At 36.7% G+C, this 22476-nt stretch overlaps 1 protein-coding gene across 2 annotated transcripts in view; it reads right to left on the bottom strand.

The window, feature by feature from the left end:
* Nucleotides 1-15814, bottom strand: part of LOC117342269 — a 45736-nt gene extending 29922 nt beyond the window's left edge. The window contains exon 1 of one of the 2 annotated variants that reach the window (XM_033904358.1): nt 15616-15814. The gene's annotated coding sequence lies outside the window, so the exon portion shown is untranslated. The remainder of the gene's footprint in view (nt 1-15615) is intronic. The other variant, XM_033904359.1, reaches the window with a different exon arrangement.
* Between the last annotated feature and the right edge of the window lie 6662 nt (nt 15815-22476).

Here is a 22476-nt window from a genome sequence, read left to right as displayed (position 1 = left end):
TATTAGTGTGGGGTTACAAGAGGTCGTTATATTAATGTGCGGTTACAAGAGGTCGTTATATTAGTGTGGGGTTACAAGAGGTCGTTATTTTAATGTGCGGTTACAAGAGGTCGTTATATTAGTGTGGGGTTAGAAGAGGTCGTTATTTTAATGTGCGGTTACAAGAGGTCGTTATATTAGTGTGCGGTTACAAGAGGTCGTTATTTTAATGTGCGGTTACAAGAGGTCGTTATATTAGTGTGGGGTTAGAAGAGGTCGTTATTTTAGTGTGGGGTTACAAGAGGTCGTTATTTTAGTGTGGGGTTACAAGAGGTCGTTATATTAGTGTGGGGTTACAAGAGGTCGTTATATTAGTGTGGGGTTACAAGAGGTCGTTATATTAGTGTGGGGTTACAAGAGGTCGTTATATTAGTGTGGGGTTACAAGAGGTCGTTATATTAGTGTGGGGTTACAAGAGGTCGTTATTTTAGTGTGGGGTTACAAGAGGTCGTTATATTAGTGTGGGGTTACAAGAGGTCGTTATATTAGTGTGGGGTTACAAGAGGTCGTTATATTAGTGTGGGGTTACAAGAGGTCGTTATATTAGTGTGGGATTACAAGAGGTCGTTATATTAGTGTGGGGTTACAAGAGGTCGTTATGTTAGTGTGGGGTTACAAGAGGTCGTTATTTTAATGTGGGGTTACAAGAGGTCGTTATTTTAGTGTGGGGTTACAAGAGGTCGTTATATTAGTGTGGGGTTACAAGAGGTCGTTATATTAGTGTGGGGTTACAAGAGGTCGTTATATTAGTGTGGGATTACAAGAGGTCGTTATATTAGTGTGGGGTTACAAGAGGTCGTTATGTTAGTGTGGGGTTACAAGAGGTCGTCATTTTAATGTGGGGTTACAAGAGGTCGTTATTTTAATGTGGGGTTACAAGAGGTCGTTATGTTAGTGTGGGGTTACAAGAGGTCGTTATTTTAGTGTGGGGTTACAAGAGGTCGTTATTTTAATGTGGAGTTACAAGAGGTCGTTATATTAGTGTGGGGTTACAAGAGGTCGTTATTTTAATGTGGAGTTACAAGAGGTCGTTATATTAGTGTGGGGTTACAAGAGATCGTTATTTTAGTGTGGGGTTACAAGAGATCGTTATGTTAGTGTGGGGTTACAAGAGGTCGTTATGTTAGTGTGGGGTTACAAGAGGTCGTTATATTAGTGTGGGGTTACAAGAGGTCGTTATATTAGTGTGGGGTCACAAGAGGTCGTTATATTAGTGTGGGGTTACAAGAGGTCGTTATATTAATGTGCGGTTACAAGAGGTCGTTATATTAGTGTGGGGTTACAAGAGGTCGTTATTTTAATGTGCGGTTACAAGAGGTCGTTATATTAGTGTGGGGTTAGAAGAGGTCGTTATTTTAATGTGCGGTTACAAGAGGTCGTTATATTAGTGTGCGGTTACAAGAGGTCGTTATTTTAGTGTGGGGTTACAAGAGGTCGTTATTTTAATGTGCGGTTACAAGAGATCGTTATTTTAGTGTGGGGTTACAAGACGTCGTTATATTAGTGTGGGGTTACAAGAGGTCGTTATATTAATGTGCGGTTACAAGAGGTCGTTATATTAGTGTGGGGTTACAAGAGGTCGTTATTTTAATGTGCGGTTACAAGAGGTCGTTATATTAGTGTGGGGTTAGAAGAGGTCGTTATTTTAATGTGCGGTTACAAGAGGTCGTTATATTAGTGTGCGGTTACAAGAGGTCGTTATTTTAATGTGCGGTTACAAGAGGTCGTTATATTAGTGTGGGGTTACAAGAGGTCGTTATTTTAGTGTGGGGTTACAAGAGGTCGTTATTTTAGTGTGGGGTTACAAGAGGTCGTTATATTAGTGTGGGGTTACAAGAGGTCGTTATATTAGTGTGGGGTTACAAGAGGTCGTTATATTAGTGTGGGATTACAAGAGGTCGTTATATTAGTGTGGGGTTACAAGAGGTCGTTATATTAGTGTGGGGTTACAAGAGGTCGTTATTTTAGTGTGGGGTTACAAGAGGTCGTTATATTAGTGTGGGGTTACAAGAGGTCGTTATATTAGTGTGGGGTTACAAGAGGTCGTTATATTAGTGTGGGGTTACAAGAGGTCGTTATATTAGTGTGGGGTTACAAGAGGTCGTTATATTAGTGTGGGGTTACAAGAGGTCGTTATGTTAGTGTGGGGTTACAAGAGGTCGTTATTTTAATGTGGGGTTACAAGAGGTCGTTATTTTAGTGTGGGGTTACAAGAGGTCGTTATATTAGTGTGGGGTTACAAGAGGTCGTTATATTAGTGTGGGGTTACAAGAGGTCGTTATATTAGTGTGGGATTACAAGAGGTCGTTATATTAGTGTGGGGTTACAAGAGGTCGTTATGTTAGTGTGGGGTTACAAGAGGTCGTCATTTTAATGTGGGGTTACAAGAGGTCGTTATTTTAATGTGGGGTTACAAGAGGTCGTTATGTTAGTGTGGGGTTACAAGAGGTCGTTATTTTAGTGTGGGGTTACAAGAGGTCGTTATTTTAATGTGGAGTTACAAGAGGTCGTTATATTAGTGTGGGGTTACAAGAGGTCGTTATTTTAATGTGGAGTTACAAGAGGTCGTTATATTAGTGTGGGGTTACAAGAGATCGTTATTTTAGTGTGGGGTTACAAGAGATCGTTATGTTAGTGTGGGGTTACAAGAGGTCGTTATGTTAGTGTGGGGTTACAAGAGGTCGTTATATTAGTGTGGGGTTACAAGAGGTCGTTATATTAGTGTGGGGTCACAAGAGGTCGTTATTTTAGTGTGGGGTTACAAGAGGTCGTTATTTTAGTGTGGGGTTACAAGAGGTCGTTATGTTAGTGTGGGGTTACAAGAGATCGTTATTTTAATGTGGGGTTACAAGAGGTCGTTATTTTAATGTGGAGTTACAAGAGGTCGTTATTTTAGTGTGGGGTTACAAGAGGTCGTCATTTTAGTGTGGGGTTAGAAGAGGTCGTCATTTTAATGTGGGGTTACAAGAGGTCGTCATTTTAGTGTGGGGTTAGAAGAGGTCGTCATTTTAGTGTGGGGTTAGAAGAGGTCGTCATTTTAGTGTGGGGTTACAAGAGGTCGTTATTTTAATGTGCGGTTACAAGAGGTCGTTATTTTAATGTGCGGTTACAAGAGGTCGTTATATTAGTGTGGGGTTACAAGAGGTCGTTATTTTAGTGTGGGATTACAAGAGGTCGTTATGTTAGTGTGGGGTTACAAGAGGTCGTTATGTTAGTGTGGGGTTACAAGAGGTCGTTATTTTAGTGTGGGGTTACAAGAGGTCGTTATTTTAGTGTGGGGTTAGAAGAGATCGTTATGTTAGTGTGGGGTTAGAAGAGATCGTTATTTTAGTGTGGGGTTACAATAGATCGTTATATTAGTGTGGGGTTACAAGAGGTCGTTATTTTAGTGTGGGGTTACAATAGATCGTTATTTTAGTGTGGGGTTACAAGAGGTCGTTATTTTAGTGTGGGGTTAGAAGAGATCGTTATGTTAGTGTGGGGTTAGAAGAGATCGTTATTTTAGTGTGGGGTTACAAGAGGTCGTCATTTTAGTGTGGGGTTACAAGAGGTCGTCATTTTAGTGTGGGGTTACAAGAGGTCGTTATTTTAATGTGGGGTTACAAGAGGTCGTTATTTTAATGTGGGGTTACAAGAGATCGTTATTTTAGTGTGGGGTTACAAGAGATCGTTATTTTAGTGTGGGGTTACAAGAGGTCGTTATATTAGTGTGGGGTTACAAGAGGTCGTTATTTTAGTGTGGGGTTACAAGAGGTCGCTATTTTAGTGTGGGGTTACAAAAGGTCGTTATTTTAATGTGTAGTGATACAAGAGGTCGTTATTTTAATGTGAGGTTACAAGAGATTGTAATTTTAATAAGCGATTCAGTTGATCAGCAAGCATGGGCGAAGATTGAGAGAGCTTAGAAAATCAACGAAATTATATTTCAAAGAAAATGAACTGTTTCCCAGTATACAATATGAAACCTAGACAACTAGAGACATTCTTCATCCTTTGCCTAACCCGATATATTCACTTTTACTTTTAAAACATTTAGCGACATACCTTGGTAGAACAAACAGGTGCACGCGTCGTCATTAAACGATTATATTACGGAAGTTGTCGATGAAGCAGACGACACTTATCTTTCCAGATTACTATATCTGTTTTCTTTCTCCTTGAATGTTGCCAAAGAGGCTCCGCCTAAACGTTGGTTTTTAGTTTTTTTAGAATTGAAACAGGAATGCCTGTTCGCGTTTATAAACCACTGTGCGGTACGATTAGTAGCACACTAGTTACGTCAGTGATAATAGTCCGTGACAATTAGACGTTACGTTAGTGATAATAGTCCGTGACAATTAGACGTTACGTCAGTGATAATAGTCCGTGACAATTAGACGTTACGTTAGTGATAATAGTCCGTGACAATTAGACGTTACGTCAGTGATAATGGTCCGTGACAATTAGACGTTACGTCAGTGATAATAGTCCGTGACAATTAGACGTTACGTCAGTGATAATGGTCCGTGACAATTAGACGTTACGTCAGTGATAATAGTCCGTGACAATTAGACGTTACGTTAGTGATAATAGTCCGTGACAATTAGACGTTACGTTAGTGATAATAGTCCGTGACAATTAGACGTTACGTCAGTGATAATAGTCCGTGACAAGTAGACGTTACGTAAGTGATAATAGTCCGTGACAATTAGACGTTACGTTAGTGATAATAGTCCGTGACAATTAGACGTTACGTTAGTGATAATAGTCCGTGACAATTAGACGTTACGTTAGTGATAATAGTCCGTGACAATTAGACGTTACGTTAGTGATAATGGTCCGTGACAATTAGACGTTACGTTAGTGATAATAGTCCGTGACAATTAGACGTTACGTCAGTGATAATAGTCCGTGACAATTAGACGTTACGTCAGTGATAATAGTCCGTGACAATTAGACGTTACGTCAGTGATAATAGTCCGTGACAATTAGACGTTACGTCAGTGATAATAGTCCGTGACAATTAGACGTTACGTTAGTGATAATAGTCCGTGACAATTAGACGTTACGTTAGTGATAATGGTCCGTGACAATTAGACGTTACGTCAGTGATAATAGTCCGTGACAATTAGACGTTACGTCAGTGATAATGGTCCGTGACAATTAGACGTTACGTTAGTGATAATGGTCCGTGACAATTAGACGTTACGTCAGTGATAATGGTCCGTGACAATTAGACGTTACGTTAGTGATAATAGTCCGTGACAATTAGACGTTACGTTAGTGATAATAGTCCGTGACAATTAGACGTTACGTTAGTGATAATAGTCCGTGAATTAGACGTTACACTAGTGATAATGGTCCGTGACAATAAGACGTTACGTCAGTGATAATAGTCCGTGACAATTAGACGTTACGTCAGTGATAATAGTCTGTGACAATTAGACGTTACGTCAGTGATAATAGTCCGTGACAATTAGACGTTACGTTAGTGATAATAGTCCGTGACAATTAGACGTTACGTTAGTGATAATGGTCCGTGACAATTAGACGTTACGTCAGTGATAATGGTCCGTGACAATTAGACGTTACGTCAGTGATAATGGTCCGTGACAATTAGACGTTACGTCAGTGATAATGGTCCGTGACAATTAGACGTTACGTTAGAGATAATAGTCCGTGACAATTAGACGTTACGTCAGTGATAATAGTCCGTGACAATTAGACGTTACGTCAGTGATAATGGTCCGTGACAATTAGACGTTACGTCAGTGATAATGGTCCGTGACAATTAGACGTTACGTCAGTGATAATGGTCCGTGACAATTAGACGTTACGTTAGTGATAATGGTCCGTGACAATTAGACGTTACGTTAGTGATAATGGTCCGTGACAATTAGACGTTACGTTAGTGATAATAGTCCGTGACAATTAGACGTTACGTCAGTGATAATAGTCCGTGACAATTAGACGTTACGTTAGTGATAATAGTCCGTGACAATTAGACGTTACGTTAGTGATAATAGTCCGTGACAATTAGACGTTACGTCAGTGATAATAGTCCGTGACAATTAGACGTTACGTCAGTGATAATAGTCCGTGACAATTAGACGCTACGATAGTAATAATAGTTCGTGACAATTAGACTTCGGTATCAAGGGAACCGAAAACAAACTCAGAACTGGTCATGTAACAAATCAACAGTTGTTTATAGACCTCTCAAGAAAAAAACGAAGGAGTTCCTCGTGCATTTGCCTATTAGATAGTTTATCTATAGAAAAGTTAAATGCTCTTCAAATTGTATTATGTAACAAGGAAATACTTGGTACAAGCTGGCACCACTGTTTGATACACCAGAGTCCCTATCCTGTTTCCGTGTAAGACACTATAGGATAGCCGGGTTTCTCAGAAACAAATCTTTCCCATAGGCGTGCACTTTTTCATTGGGTAATTGAATGGATAATTGCCATATGACGCTATGCATCAACTTAAACTTGACCTTGTGTCGATGTGTTGGATTTATCTCTCAGTATTGTTAGTATGTCTTCACGGTCTATGTCATTAAAATTAAATTACCATTGGATCCCATGATAATTTATGTAGTACAAAATAAGTTATTTACGCAAATCAGGATATATTATTTATAGTAAAACAACATGAATCACCATGCCCGGATCCAGTATTTTCGAAAGGGGGGGGGGGGGGGGGGGTTCCAGTAATTTAGTGATAATGCGAGCTTTTTTTTTTTTTTTTTTTTGTTTTTTTTGGGGGGGTGGGGGGGTGGGGGTCTGGTGGCCCGCCCAATGGGTCCAGGGCAGCGCCCTGGTAGGGGGTTCCAACGGAAAATGAATATCCAGGATTTTCGAAAGGGGGGTCCCGTAATTAAGTGGTAATGCGCCGTAGGCGCAAGCCGATTTTATTTCCTTTTTGCGAGGGGTCTGGGGCCGCCCAGCGGGTCCCAGGGTGGCGAAGCCCCCCGGTGGAAAATGAATATAGCAAATTTGCAATCATTCAGGATCAGGCGCGGATCCAGGATTTTCGAAGGGGGGGGGGGGGGGGGGGGGGGGGGGGGGTGCAATAATTTAGTGATAATGCGAGCGCCTCAGGCGCTAGCCGAATTTTTTTTCCATTTTTAAGGCTATAAAAAAATGTCCTCCTCCGAAAAAAGGGAAAATTTACCCAGAATAGGTATTCACTTTAAAAACTTATTATTTTTCCTTAATAATTGACAGGTTTTTAACTTTTCAAATCTGATAGAATGTATTTCTAAAGCGAACCGTAGATGCCAGTGCCGTTTCATGTTATACGGTGCTTCCTCATTCGTACCTTTCGGTAATTAGTATCACTCTATTCACGTTAAAACTCTGTCTTGTTCTCATTATGAAATCAATCAACTTCACAAATTATCATCAACTTATCGAATGTTCCGGATGTACAAGATTAAGTTTTTATCGTTGCCTTCAAGAAAACATTTTCGGTTCGAAAACTTACAGATATTTATCGAAATAAATATGAAAATTCGTGTTTTTTCCCCTTTATTTAGATTTTGGATGTCAAAAAGTGGTAATCTATACATGATTTGCAATTTTAATGCAGCTGTGAAGGATAAGTAAACTTATTTTTTTTCAATGATGTTAATACTTGTGAAAACCATGGTAACCACTTAAAAAACCTTAAGATATGCAAAATCTGATTTTTTTTTTGTCCCGAAATGACACAATTCCTTACATATTTTTTTTCCCTTAACCTACCTAAAATTAAATATCACTATCTCTAGATAAAATTAACTAGTACTTACTTGAATAAAGCCGTTGTTGTTATATCTCCATAACATATAGAATATAAATTAAGTTCCTTGAATATCATATAGTTGTCCTACACGGTGGACCTTACTCCCTGATGATAAGTCACACTAATGAAATATAATTCCCTAGTTTCTCGGAAGAAGGCATAAAACTTCATGTATCAGACATAACTCAACATCAGGATGATCCCATTGGATCGTGATCGAGTCCAAATGTTCAAATTTCGGTCTCGTGATACTATCACAACGATTTTTCCCGTCGTTGTAATATTTTTGTAGAATATATATAAAATCCAAAGATGTTAAAATACGGTCCAAGATATAGTATTTATTACACTAAACTTTCTAGGAGTCGGCAGGCGATTTACGGAATATCCGAAAATCGACCCGTACAGTCCGAACTCTAGGTTCTAATTAATTTTACAAAACCTTACACATAGTATTTAAGCTAGAGTTAATACAAATGATTGACAGGTGGCATTTTAGTACTCAGATGGTCACATTTCAGACAGGTGAGATAATAAGCTTAATTGACCTTTGTCCGAGGCTAGGTGTCATACCTGGCCAGACCAGTTAATTAACTCAATTAACATCAAAAGGTAAATGTACATACATATTGCGCGGTTTAATCCGATAACAATGAGAAAAGGGGAATTATACATATCACTTTCAAAAGACAGACAGCTGGTTGAGATGTAATTAAATAATTTGTAAGTGTAACATTTTTACAAAGAGAAATTAGACGACGAAGAAATCCAAAATTATGGAATATGTAAAATGTCTAATAATGTTTATATTACAACAAATTTCATAAAATTCACTATGAAATATCCCTCCGGCTCCTGTAAAGTCGCGTCCCGCGACTTGTTTAAAATCTATCTTAGCTGTCCACTACTGTATGTCTAAAGTTCGGCCGGAAGTTAACTGTTCGTTGCTCCAAAGATATGCGCGATCGTTGCTGTCGTGAATTGTTATTTTGTGTTTGACCATGATATCCACTAAGCTGATTTTGTAGGCTCAAAATCACCCGTTGTTTCTGTTTGACTTGCTCGTCCTTCTCCGAAATCCTCGATTTTAAATTTGATATCTGTCTACTTGTTTGTTCTTTTTCTTTGGCTGTTATGTGAAGGCTGTTTATTGTCTCGTCCTTGCTCTTCATTATTTTCTTTCTATTATCCAAAGCTTTTTCAAGTTCTTTTATTTGGGACACGTAATTGTTGATGGTGACACTTTTTAAACGCGTACATTCCTCTTCTAGAATTCTGTTTGTTTCTTCAAGCTTCGCGCACTTTACAGAAATAGTCGAAATTGTTGACTTTGCACGTACAAGTTTTGATTGGAGATTGGTAATCTGATGTGTGATGGAAGATTCTTTCGGAAATTCGTTGTCAAATTCATCGGTAGAAATATAATAAAATGGTAAAACAGAAAGTACTTGTTTCGTGTCTCGGAATTTCCTGAGCCTTTCGGAATCTCGTCGCCGTTTAGAGGAAGATTTGTTCCTTTTCTGATGCGTTACCTGCACCACAGACTCGCTGTCCGAAGATATGCGGACAGGAACAGGACGTCGATACGTTTGTGGACGCTGCCTGGTCCAAGAAAACGATCCTGTAACACAATTTGTGCTGTATTGTCTGCTCCGTGCAAAACACATTCTTGAAAAATGTCCAACATTTCCACAAAGAAAACAGTAACATCCTTTTGCAGGACAGTGCATCAGGTGGTTAGAGTTAAAGTTTCTACCACACCTATAGCACGATGTCATCCTGACTTACTGTTATAACGTTATTCTGGAAAGTTCCAAAATATGACGAACGCAGTCTTGGTGTAGTTCCAGTTCCGTGTGATTCCGATGATCGGTTTCTTCTCTTGTTTGTGGGAATATCGCTTGGCAGTAGAGGTTCCAGGAATCTTGTACGTAACTTGACTTATACAAATCAATGTGGCAAGTTACCCGGATTCTCCACCAATTTATCACAACGATTTTTCCCGTCGTTGTAATATTTTTGTAGAATATATATAAAATCCAAAGATGTTAAAATACGGTCCAAGATATAGTATTTATTACACTAAACTTTCTAGGAGTCGGCAGGCGATTTACGGAATATCCGAAAATCGACCCGTACAGTCCGAACTCTAGGTTCTAATTAATTTTACAAAACCTTACACATAGTATTTAAGCTAGAGTTAATACAAATGATTGACAGGTGGCATTTTAGTACTCAGATGGTCACATTTCAGACAGGTGAGATAATAAGCTTAATTGACCTTTGTCCGAGGCTAGGTGTCATACCTGGCCAGACCAGTTAATTAACTCAATTAACATCAAAAGGTAAATGTACATACATATTGCGCGGTTTAATCCGATAACAATGAGAAAAGGGGAATTATACATATCACTTTCAAAAGACAGACAGCTGGTTGAGATGTAATTAAATAATTTGTAAGTGTAACATTTTTACAAAGAGAAATTAGACGACGAAGAAATCCAAAATTATGGAATATGTAAAATGTCTAATAATGTTTATATTACAACAAATTTCATAAAATTCACTATGAAAATACGGTCGAAGCTGTCTTACTAGAGTACTTTATGAGTGCCTTTCTACACAAATGTAATTGTATGTTACTGTGTATATTGTGTTAAGCGTCAAACCGTATTGACAACCTGTTGACTCGACAAAAAAAATTAAATGTTAAAAACAAACAACCAAAAAGCAAAAACTAAATAAACACTTTATCGTATTTCAAAACCCTATTGTAACTTGAAAAAGAAAGAATAAATTCCTTCCGCGATACAAAATTGTTTGGTATGATAGATAAAACAACACTGTGGATACAATTTCATATGGAAAGTTCTCGTTTCTCCCACTTTTTAAGCTTAGTATATGTTCCGGCTGTCATTATAGTCCACTTCATACTAGTATATACATTATCTTTTTACCTATATTCTCCCACATTACTGAGGTTTACATGTAATCTCCTACATTACAGAGTTTTTACCTGTGTTCTCCAAAATTACTGGGTTTTACCTGTATTCTCCCACATTACTGGGTTTTTACCTGTATTCTCCCATGTAACTCAGTTTTTATCTTTAATCTCCCACCTTACTGGTTTTTACCTGTATTCTCCCACATTACTGGGTTTTTACCTGTAATCTCCCACATTGCTAGTTTTTACCTGTATTCTCCCACATTACTCAGTTTTTACCTTTAATCTCCCACATTACTGGTTTTTACCTGTATTCTCCCATGTTACCCAGTTTTTACCTGTAATCTCCCACATTACTCAGTTTTACCTGTAATCTCCCACATTACTCAGTTTTTACCTGTAATCTCCCACATTACTCAGTTTTACCTATATTCTCCCTTATTACTCAGTTTTTACCTGTATTCTCCCACATTACTCAGTTTTTACCTGTATTCTCCCACATGGTCAGTTTATACCTGTATTCTCCTACATTACTCAGTTTTTACCTATATTCTCCCACATGGTCAGTTTTTACCTGTATTCTCCTACATTACTCAGTTTTTACCTGTATTCTCCCACATTACTCAGTTTTTACCTGTAATCTCCCACATTACTCAGTTTTACCTATATTCTCCCACATGACTCAGTTTTTACCTGTATTCTCCCACATTACTCAGTTTTTACCTGTATTCTCCCACATTACTCAGTTTTTACCTGTAATCTCCCACATTACTGGGTTACCTATATTCTTCCACATTACTCAATTTTTAACTCTATTCTCCCACATTACTCAGTTTTTACCTGTATTCTCCCACATTACTCAGTTTTACCTGTAATCTCTCACATTACTGTGTTTTACCTATATTCTTCCACATTACTCAATTTTTACCTCTATTCTTCCCACATTACAGGGATTTTACCTGTAGTTGATACAAAGTTTGAATCAATCTCATTATATCAATTTTAATTAATTTAAACAACTACCTATCATTTTCTTAAGCTCGATGTGCAGCAGATAGCTTTGGAACAGAAAAGGGTAAATAAATATAAGACATTTTTCTGTTTTGAATGATTAATTACTGTGAAACAAACTCACAAAGGCAATTATTTTGGAAAAATTATTTTAGTAGATAGGATTTAATCATAACTACTTAATTATCATGAATATCACCATATGTATATCTTCAATATATTTTGATTAATAAATGTCACGTTTTCTTTTGGATTACCTGGATCAATATGGCTTGGTATCGCTGGTATCAATCTTGATACTAATTAACTAAATTGATTATCACCTGATGTCTTGGGTCCATCAACTCATCACTAATTAAACTGTTGTATACAGAGTAAGTAATAAATTCAATATCTAGCAATGTGATTGGACACATAGGCTGACCGTTTTGAATATTAATCACTTTTGTAGGTGGCAATTAAAGGTCAAACTTGATTGTTGGCCACTTAAACTGATGCTAGTGGCTGGATTAAACTTCGCCAGTATCCGGGCGGTTTGATTTGTAAGTATGTAAGGGCATCGGATGTCTATCATTATTCCCCATCAACCGCAAACATGGCAAATGCACAGATTCAGGTGACATTTCTTTATTACAAGTATGGTGGACAGACTATTGTATACAGTGGACACATCTACCGTGTAAAGAACAAGAAAGGAGAACGTATTAACTGGAGATGTACCTTTCCCAACTATAATGAGTAAACAATACCCCTACTGGAAAAGGCCGCCATCCCGCAAACACCCATAGGACCATATCAAGATCGTCAAACGGGAGATCAGGTAGACCATGTGTACCGCTGCGTGGAAGAGGTAACTCATACCCAAGATATACGAATGAAGATGTAACTAATACCAAAGATCTACGAATGAAGAGGTAACTCACACCCATGATCTACGAATAAAGATGTAACTAATACCAAAGATCTACGAATGAAGATGTAACTAATACCAAAGATCTACGAATGAAGAGGTCACCAAGCTACGCAGCAACGATTGGAACAACGACACACTGCCCAATGTCCAACAACTACAACATTCCAGTCTACCAAGAAGTCACTTTACAGCGCCAGACATACACAGACTCAACTACCAAATATCATCCAAGACATCAGCCTCGAGGGAGAGTGGACATAGACAACTGTCGGAGAAGAATTCCTTTTATTACATTTTTACCAGTGAAATATCAAAAATTATTCATTCTATAAAAGTGATATTTTTCACTATTTTTCACTAGTGAAATATCACTTTTGCTGATTTGACCAATCAAATTAATGATTAGAAAATACCAAAATAATTGACCAATCAGAAAGCCCGACATATATGTCAGCACCTGGACAGGGGAAACTACTTTTTTTGTTTACAAATTATCGCTGTAGTCCTAGTTAGCATACGGGGTAGGGTTTTCGTTGATAAAAAAATGTAATAAACTCGTGTGGCTAATATTTCGATATTTTTCACTCGTGCTGCGCACTCGTGAAAAATATCAAAATATTAGCCCTACTCGTGAAATATATTTGGTATTACTGAAGACACTGTTAGATATCCTCTATCTACTTGATGACCAATCTAGAAGTTTAGCCTACCCGACATCCGACAACGTGATTACCCATGCAGCGCCGACACCCTCTTCTGTGATTGAACATTCTACATCTGTCCGACCCAGTTTCACCAGATCTACAACCTTTAATGCCTAGATAGGAGACCAAATGTACCCACTTGTATAAAGTCTTCTACAAGAAATACCCCGACAACTTATGAACGACATTTTTGCACTATGCAAGACCAAGATGACAGAACTCGACCTCCAACTCAACCCCACAACTGTTTTTCTTGACTTGAGCTACTACCAAGAACCTCATCCGCACCGCCTTCCCGCTGTGGCACTGAAGTGTATTTGTAGGAAAGCCCGGCAGACCGGACTCCAACGACGACGTCAGACTACTAGTACGACAAGTCGCTGTACTGCCCCTTCTTTTCTTCCTTCGTGTGGAAGATTTCTGGTTCACCTCACTGGATGATCTAGTAATACTGACGTACCCACACTGCTGCATTCACGCGTTACATCGTCACACAGTGGATGTAACGCAACCAACAACTCTGGAACCACTATGAGACCGAGGGCCCCTTGATAACTTACCACATCGAAGGATAGCACAACAAGCTGAAGATGAAAATGGAACACTCGCACCTGAACATTTTCAGCATCATTCGGTTATTCCAGGAAAATCCAGGCCACCAACGAGATAACGCGCAATTGAACACGCTTCTGAAGGACAACTCAGACCAAGAGCCAAACGATACCTAAACATCGACAGCCACCTTCCTTAAACTGAAGATACGCTTAGGGATCGGTACCAATTATGTTATCAAGTACGCCAACGCAGCAACCGTTGTCAATCGGAGTAATAACTATGTAGATAATTCAATGTAACTGTTATATGTCAATAATTTAATTTTGTATGAAACACGCATTTTCATTGGCTGAAATAATTTTGTTATACCTCCATAACAAAATTTTTGACGCTGCGAAATGTAACGTCATTTTTGATTGGCTGATGACGTTGCGTAATAATTTATCACAGAAAAGAGTTCGCCAAAGAAAGTGAAATATCTTGGCGTGTATAAGACGAAATTAAATTATAAGAATTAGCATTAATTATTTTTTCTGTTATACAGTCATAACATAAAAAACTGGAGTGTACTCTCTTCATAAACCGCTTCGCGGTTTATTTAGAGTACACTCCAGTTTTTTTCTGTCATGACTGTATAACAGAAAAAATAATTGATGTTAATCCTTAATAAAGTACCAGGACATTCAATTAATCACATAATGTTACATGTACATACTAATTGGTTTAGTTAGGTGTGTATGCATGTTTAAATTTGATGACTAATCTATCATCCATCATCCAATCCCAAGTGTATATGCCAAATATTCCCTGTACACGTGTAAACGATTACTGTTAAGTTATCAACTTCAAATTAATATTTAATATTTGTGTGTTTCATTGAATTTTTAATCAGCCAGTAATAAATGCTAATTATTCTAAGCATACTTTTTGTTTGCTTTAGTAATTTCATTTCAGCAACATATCACGCACACTTTATTTGGCTGACTGATGTAAATAGTTTATGCTTGTGTATTCTCTGTATACATGCAATTATTGTTATCAAACAATCTTTCTTTCTCATTATATTAATTGTCATATGCTTCACAGAAGTTTTGTATTGTGTCATGAAATAAGACCATATAATAACTGAAAAAATAATTAAAGCTTAAGAATTATAAATTTTGTTATGTTATTAATTGAACTTGGTTAATGGAACCTGGAGTATATCATTATCACGAAAATGAATATATAGTTATCTATACAAGTATAGTACATCTTGTATGACTTTGTGAAAATACAGATAAATATCTACCTGTACATATGCACTTTCCAAGACGATATCGGTTTGTCATTCTTCCCAAGTGTTTATATAATACTTTTTGTTCCCAAAAAGTGGAAAAAGGAGAACAATCCTTTCAAATTAAATGACCATATGCGTTCCCATCCGAGTTTTCACGCACACATACGCTACACGCATCATAGGTGACCATGGTTACTGATAGGACATTGAAAAATAAAAAAAAACTCAAACCGAACCGAGTCAACAGGATCGATTAGTATAAGTTGATATAAATTATTTCACGATTGTTGTAAATTAAATAAAGTTTGTAGTTTACAATCATTAGCACTCTCATACACAGCTGTTTACACTACACACACAAATTTTAAGTTATACATGTATAGCTCACATACAAACTTACCTTACCTTTAGAAAATACTGCGTTATATAGTCAATATGGAATTGACATGTGAAGTATGTGAATCCTTATCTCAACTTAAGGTTATTATCACCTTCGTCCTTATGTTACATGATTTATACTTAACCCGTACTTCCTGTTGACTACGGAAATACCAGTAAGTGTTTATTCTTCCTGGTAAAGTAAGCAAAAACAACATAGCTCTCCCCATTAAGTACACCTACACGTGTTGTTCAGCAATCCAGTAAGATTGTATCAGTTTATATTCTGATATCATATATCGACTGATTTAGCTGTTAAAAAATTCTACCTTTTCAGAAAATGGAGAAATGATCTGTGTATTAAGCATCATATGCACCGTAAATTTCAGTGTGTCGTATAGTTTTCTGCAGCCTGTCTGACGAAATGTAAAAAAAATTCTGATTTTTTTTCTTTTTTTTTTCTTTTTTTTTATGGTACAAATATTTTATTCCTTCAGGAGGAAAAACAAAAAATATGTTTATTACAATTACGGCTAAGCACAAATTGTATACACACATCCTTAATTGGTAACGCTAGTGTTGTCCTCGCAAAGGGGGGCTCTCACACAGCATACTATACTAATTATATCACAATATTTTATATTTATATATGTATCTAAAAGGTGCCAGAGGGAAGTAACCATTTTGTAAATAAAAGGTATTTTATTATGCTTGAAGAATAGAAATTTTGCTGAGTAATATTTTGTGTTTCTTTGGTGTGTTATCAGGTGCCGACATCGCTGTATACGCCTGAAATATGACTGGTACATTGAACTGTGTATAGACATATCAAGTGAAAAAACTCACAAGTAAATATATAACCAAACGTTTATCAACGCTGTTCACATGTCAAGGCAATACATGTCAACGATGACGTCAAAGCACAGGACAGTGATGAGTTCCCTGGTGGTGTACCTCGATACACAGGCTGAGGCTACCTACCATCTTAGCTGGCTAGCCAACGGTTCTGACTACGTTAAACTCCATATTCACAATCAGAAGTCTTGTCTACAACGTGGAGTGTAGACTGGCCACCAGACCCTAAGTTGGTTTTTGGTGGATACTACGTAGCTACCCTTTGGTATCGTAGACCTCTCGATCCTCCCGACTAGACTGTTCACTCCCTTGTCCGCCATGAAAATAGTCCGCAGTACTGAACACATTTTCTCATTTTATGTGCAAGGAAAATCACAACAAAGGATGAGCCTACATTTTCAATAACGTTTTGACGTTTGTGAACTCATTATTAAATCCAGTATACATATTAAATTGAATGACTCGGTTTATCGCGTGCAAACGCGGAGTGATATCTACTTTAGGGGAAACCCCAACTGGGATTGTCACAGACGCTGAAACAACGAAGCGTGCACAGGTGAATTAATTAGCTTTCAAGTAATTTTACTGTACATCGTATATTCATTTTCAAGAATTTCCAAGCTAAATTCTAATACCAGATTGAAACTCTAGAATCAGACATATCCTAGGGATCAAAATCATAAAGCTCAATTTTATTTATAATTTTAATATTCTAGAGACAGGGGGCCAGTCTACGTGGAGTGTAACGCAATCAGAAACCTTGGATATCTAATATGGCTATCTACAGATGATAAACCCATTATTGCTTTTGCATACAATCTAACAATGCGGGCAATACACAGGAAATAACGGTAGATAACTAAAAGATAAAACGTGATAAAACGCTTTGTTTTTATCAAAATAATACTGAAAATATAGGGAGGAAATTATATTAGAAAACAACTACTTTTACCTTATTGCCTATGGATACGTAGATACTTTTTTTACAATTCACTGTAGACAATTATGGAGAAGACATCGCTAAGTTGTGAACACTTGTATCTAATTCTTTTGTGTATTGTTTATACAATAAGTAAGTGTGTATTAAGATCCAATTAAGATTCGTCGGATACCCACGGTTGATTAAACTTCACTATGCTTTAATTGTCACCCGTGTTTTGGTTTGGTTTATTTTGTGTAACGTCCTATTAACGTCTAAGGTCATTTAAGGACGGCCTCCCGTGCGTGCGACATGCATGCGTGTGGTGAGTGCGTATGTGTGTTTTGGGAGGCTGCGGTATGTTCGTGTTAAGTCTCCTTGTGATAGGCCGGAACTTTTGCCGATTTATAGTGCTACCTCACTGAAGCATACTGCCGAAGACACCCAGCAGGACACCCCACCCGGTCACATTATACTGACAACGGGCCAACCAGTCGTCCCACTCCCAAAATGCTTAGCGCTAAGCAGGAGTAGCAACTACCATTTTTAATGACTCTGGTATGTCTCGACCACGGGACAGAACCCAAAGCCTTCCTCACAGGGGCGAACGCTCAACTGAAGACCAAAAGTGAGGCATTGTCAAGGGAGACTTAAGGAAGAAAAAAAGTTGTTCAGAAAGAAGAGAAAAGATAAGATCCCAAATTGAGTCGCCTCTTACGATCATGCAATGGGGGCAGCAGGTACAATTCTTCCGCCATACCTGACTCGGTGAAAAAGTATCGTTTCAATAGATGCTATTTGATTGGCGTAGAACTGTAGCCAATCACATTGAATGTAACATACGCTTTATAGAAACTGCATATCTATAACAGTTGCGGCGAATGATATGGAAAACGTGTCCCAGAAATTTGATATCAGCGGGTTTAAACCATTTCAGCAGAATGTTTTTTTATATCCTTTTGTCTGTCAGAGATGAAGAACTATCAACAAGTCTAGGTGATGGAAAAATCGGTTATCAGGAATTTCAGCCTATTTGAACGCCGACAAGTCATTGTTCAATTACGATATTCTGTTTAAAAACATTAAGGACATGTATGTCTTCTTGCTCACTATATGCTTATCAAGCCATATTGTTACGTGTGCTTTTTAATCTTTCCCATATAAACTTGAAGAGTTTAGCGCAGCGTGTAGTGCTATCAACCGTGGGTATTACACATCCTTACATATTGTAACGTGAAGACCAGCCTCCGGGTATCGCATGGACCTTTTACCGACATCTTAATTTATTGATTTTATCTACAACATATAAGATACAGCATCTATAATCTGTTTCAATATCTATTAGAGCCTGTCGGTCTGTACAACAAGAAATGATTAAACATATACACGCTTATAATTATAAACTATATACTCTACGTGATTTCTCATTAACGCTCAATAACCCTGTTATTCGTTGAATTATTTTGCCATGGTTATGTGTCCTTAAGATAGATATCTTGTTGCTTGCATGTTTTCACAGGTACATTTAGATATTGCATTTCGTTCATTTCCTCCCACAGAAGGAAAATTTACTTCCTTCCTCCCACACACATTTACATATATATGATTTTTCCGCCCACAGAAAGGTATTAAATTCTCGCGGACATATTACCTGTGGAAAATCGTTTATTTCTTACGTATTTCTGAAATGGAGTCAACACTAAAAAAAAGTTCTCCATTTCCCCGATGTTATCTTATCTAATTTAAAATTCATGATGTTTAAATTTTAATAAAAAAGATAGCATATTTGTGTATTTTAATTCCTTGGTTATCGTGGCGACAGCTATTTTACTTTTATTAACTGTATAAGATTTCATTATAATCTCTTAGCTTTGTCGTAAATTACGTACATAAAATACGTATACCTGTTAGCCGATCTCTTTGATAATCTTGCCTTTGTGTTTGTCTTCTAACAGGCTGAATCATTTTCATTTCAACAAATTTTATTGACATATATGTACAGGTGTTATTTACAAAGTCAATTGGATTGAATAACAGGCAGGGCCTAAATAAATTCTCTCCATATTATAGGTGGACAAAGAGTGAAAAAGTAGAAAATTTAATTCAGATAATTGAAATGGAATTATATATACTTACAATTAAGGTATTTCATGGGTAATGAGCAAAGTCATGGACAAGCACAACTTCATTGCTGCAATTACTAGTATACATTGGGGGATTAGTACAGAAATTTTGAAGACTTTTTACCGAGCAGTTCTCAAATTATGTTACTATGAACATGTGAACCCACTTCAGCTCAAACACAGCAAATGTTTTTCAAGAATTCTGGTAATATTTCTTCTTATTTTTGCTAACTTGATCACTAATTAATGTTAAAATATGCTTTACATCATGGAAGAGACAAATAATAAAACTTATGTATATCAAAGCAAGTTTTAATGTTAAATTTTACATTTTTCATATTACTACTGCTCCAAAATCAATTTTCGAGCATTTACTATTTATTTTTGAACAGTTTATAAATCTGTAAAATATGAGGGGCACTCATATTTGTCTTATTAGATTTTTTGCTACAAGCATAGTACTCATTTTAAACCAAAAAAAAAAGAATTTTACCGTTTATTTTTCCTTCTATAGGTTATAACCTACCCCTACCCCCTTAAAATAAAAAGTACGGCAAAAGTCCATTTTTCAATATTTCCCTAAAATAATAAATCTATAATAGAATTTATTGCATGGAATTATTAAACAGATTGATATTTATGAAAAATACACAAAAATAAAGAATGTGTGTATATTTGTAAGGAAAAAACATGGCAAAAATTTGATTATTTGGCCAAAATAGTGCGGCAACAACGTGTAAAAATTTCATATGAAAATAATTCAGATTGAAGGGGTCTCTTATTGTCTTATTCTGTTTATTGCAATAAGCATAGTTCTCATTTTAAACCAAAAAAAAAAGAATTTTACCGTTTATTTTTCCTTCTATAGGTTATAACCTACCCCTACCCCCTTAAAATAAAAAGTACGGCAAAAGTCCATTTTTCAATATTTCCCTAAAATAATAAATCTATAATAGAATTTATTGCATGGAATTATTAAACAGATTGATATTTATGAAAAATACACAAAAATAAAGAATGTGTGTATATTTGTAAGGAAAAAACATGGCAAAAATTTGATTATTTGGCCAAAATAGTGCGGCAACAACGTGTAAAAATTTCATATGAAAATAATTCAGATTGAAGGGGTCTCTTATTGTCTTATTCTGTTTATTGCTATAAGCATAGTTCTCATTTTAAACCAAAAAAAAACAAACAGCAAATTTACACATATTGAAAGGGAGATAACTCTTATACATATATCTAATTAATTTTGGACATACACATACAGATACACATACAGACACACATACAGACACACATACAAACAAAACATACATTTGTATTTATAAGGTTTGACAGATTAAATCAGCACATATCAACATAATTATATGTATGTAATAGTAGCGTAGTTATTCAGTTAACAGTTTGGTAGATAGACCAAATGTCCGTATGCAAAATTTTGCATAAGTCATATCTACCAAGCTGTGTTTTTTAAGAGTAAAAATTTCACTACATCATACATGTACCTGTAATCATAAAAGAATGGGTTTTTTAAAGGAATTATGTATTGATAATAATTAAAATGTTGATTCCATATTACTTTCCAATTATTGAATGACGTTTTTATCTGTAAATATTGAATAAAATTTTATGAAACTTAAAAAAAAAATAAAAAAAAGTAATCATAAAAGAAATAGGGAATGAATGATACATTGAAATGTACATAGAGGAAAATTAAAATAATATGAAGTGATGGCAGGTTAAATTTTATTCAAGTGAAAATACATGTACATTCACAGCAGTGTTCAACTGAATTCAGACTCTAACAGGGGTTATAATAGTTTAATTACTAGACTGTCCAATCAATATGTATAATATAATCAAATTCTAAATATATTTGATATAATGGCATCATGTAATTTTATATTTTGTATAAGTTGAAACGATTTGATTTACCTATATAATAATGAATCTGGTGTAGCATCAGTTTATTTGTATTACCATCACAGCTCGAGCATCCATTTACTAGGGTTTCCATAGAAGTATGATTATGGTTAGCAGCACAGTTATCAAGAAAGTTAAAAAGATTATTACGCAGGTCATTGTATAGTGGGCATTCTTGGAAAAAATGGGATACTGTTTCTAAGTGGTTTGTACGTGTACATTCTTGGCTGTCTTTTAGGTGGTCATTATGTAAATCAAAATTTAGGTCGCTACATTTATTTCTTAATTGTGTTAGAACTATATTTGCTCGTCTATCGCCTTCATTTTTAAAAATTCTAACCGATTCCATTTCATGGATTTTGTTTTTGTCTAAGTGTAGCTTGAAATTTTGAAGTGTATTCGATTCTAGGAGAGTTTTATCATTAGTATTAGCAGTGCGGCACATAGATGGGATGAAGCTATCGAAGTAGTTATTTGTTCTGCATATAGGTGGATTAAAAAGTCTAGTTTGTCGAAGAGGATAAGGGTTGTCATCAGGATTGTTAATAAGGGGAGTTAATATGTCTTGTAAGTATTGCGGTGCTAGTTCATGTGTACATTTGTACAACATTATATATTTGTGTTTTTCTCGTCTGGCAGCCAGAGTTTCCCAACCAAGTTCGATGTAAAGTTTGTTGTGTGAAGTTCCTGAACGAAGGCCTGTAATGATTCTTGCTGCTTCAAGGCTGAATCATCGTTTGCCGCTCCCGGTTGACGCCAAAACATAAGCCCACCAACAGGATAGCGACACACCTCGGGGATTTAGAGTCCACCAACAGGATAGCGACACACCTCGGGGATTTAGAGTCCACCAACAGGATAGCGACACACCTCGGGGATTTAGAGTCCACCACAGGATAGCGACACACCTCGGGGATTTAGAGTCCACCAACAGGATAGCGACACACCTCGGGGATTTAGAGTCCACCAACAAGATAGCGACACACCTCGGGGATTTAGAGTCCACCAACAGGATAGCGACACACCTCGGGATTTAGAGTCCACCAGCAGGATAGCGACA

Source organism: Pecten maximus, chromosome 14 (assembly GCF_902652985.1).
Source record: "Pecten maximus chromosome 14, xPecMax1.1, whole genome shotgun sequence".
Taxonomy (NCBI): domain Eukaryota; kingdom Metazoa; phylum Mollusca; class Bivalvia; order Pectinida; family Pectinidae; genus Pecten; species Pecten maximus.
This window is presented reverse-complemented; position numbering and strand designations above follow the sequence as displayed.